The sequence below is a fragment of the Antrostomus carolinensis genome, unplaced genomic scaffold (assembly GCF_000700745.2).
Source record: "Antrostomus carolinensis isolate BGI_N321 unplaced genomic scaffold, ASM70074v2 scaffold6908, whole genome shotgun sequence".
NCBI classification, from domain to species: domain Eukaryota; kingdom Metazoa; phylum Chordata; class Aves; order Caprimulgiformes; family Caprimulgidae; genus Antrostomus; species Antrostomus carolinensis.
Window position 1 is genome coordinate 10,484 of NW_010333477.1, and position 1,489 is coordinate 11,972.

Here is a 1,489-nt window from a genome sequence, read left to right on the forward strand (position 1 = left end):
AAAGCTGAATGGAGGCCAGGAAGATCCATGCCTTGTCATAGAGCAGGTGGTGTACTTAAAATATTTGAGTAACTGAATTTAAGCCAGTGCAGGAATGTTGTGCATGGCCAGTTGCTGGTCTGGAATTACAGTGATGTGCACGGCTACAAGGCTCCAGGCAGTCCCTTTGCTGGCCCCTGCATTCACACCAGCTGTGAGCATGCCTTCCCTCCTCTCTTACCTTCATACTTTGGCTGTTCTGTCTCCCTGTTGCACGGAGAGTTAGAGGAGTTGGTCTGGGTCTAGAGCTGGACGTTTCCTTGCTCAGCTCTTCACAACTAGGCTGGAACTAACAAAGCTCATGTGGGTGAATGTGACTGATAGCCAGGTGTTTGGCTCTGTGTGTATGGAGGCAATGCCCGGATGCGCAACCAGCCTTTGCACCATGTTGTGGAACTTATATACAGCCTTCATTGCTTAAACTATGTTGAAATCAGCTGCCCCAGAGGAACGCACAAAAAAAAATCAGACATCTCTGGATGTGCCTGTTACACTGCATGACTGTGCATCTAACCTTGGGAACCCATGACTGCAGTAGGTGACTGGACTCCAGTAACAAATTTGTTCAGAAAGCTTTGTCTTAATCCTTTATCTTGAGCTGGAGGGTCCAGGCTATGAGCAGCTTCTGCAATGATCAGAGAGTATAAGCTGCTTCAGAAACGTAGGCATACACCAAGCTCAGTCCCATAGGAATCCGAATCGAGTTTTGCCAAGCAGCTCTGTTGTGCCCACAAATAGGTGTTTCTGAATCTCTACTATCTAGCTTAAAAAAATTGTCCTTGTCATGGCTCTCCTGATCTCCCTAAACCACAAGGGCACTGTAACTCCTGTCAGCTCCTGTGTGTTTTCTTCCACATACATCCCACATGGCCTGGGACCTTGGGCTTCTTGTGCTGCTACTGTTTCTAGTCAGGAAAGGGATTAGGAGTTGCTGGAGGGTCTCAGGACAGGTGGCTTCTGGCCAACACTTTTCAGGTTATATGAAGGTTAAAGACCCACTCACTAAAACTTTCCCATGGGAGTCGTAAGGTAGGCGAGTCCCTGATGTGCTCATAGCTGTGTCACCCTAGCAGCACTGCTTATTTCTTCTTTCAGGGGATCTGTTATGGGTGAAAATGGCCAGAGAAATGCAAACTGAGCAGCAGCAGTGGTAGCAGGAGTGCCTGTACAGGTAGGTTTGGTAAGGAAAACTTATAGAAAGGATCCAAATACACACAACTTAGAGGCTCGCAGATAAAGAGGTGCTAGAAGATCTTGTGGCCATGAGTCACTTCAGGTATGTGCCCAAGAAATCTGCTTTTTACTCTTGTTCTAATAAGTCAGCAGGCTAACAGAGCAGTAGGAACCCACAGGTGGTCCTATCAAGAAACTCAGTGTGCAATAAATAAAAGAACAGACAAAATAGTCACTGCTCTTGTTGTAAGTAATTTCCTCTTTATGGCTGGGGTTT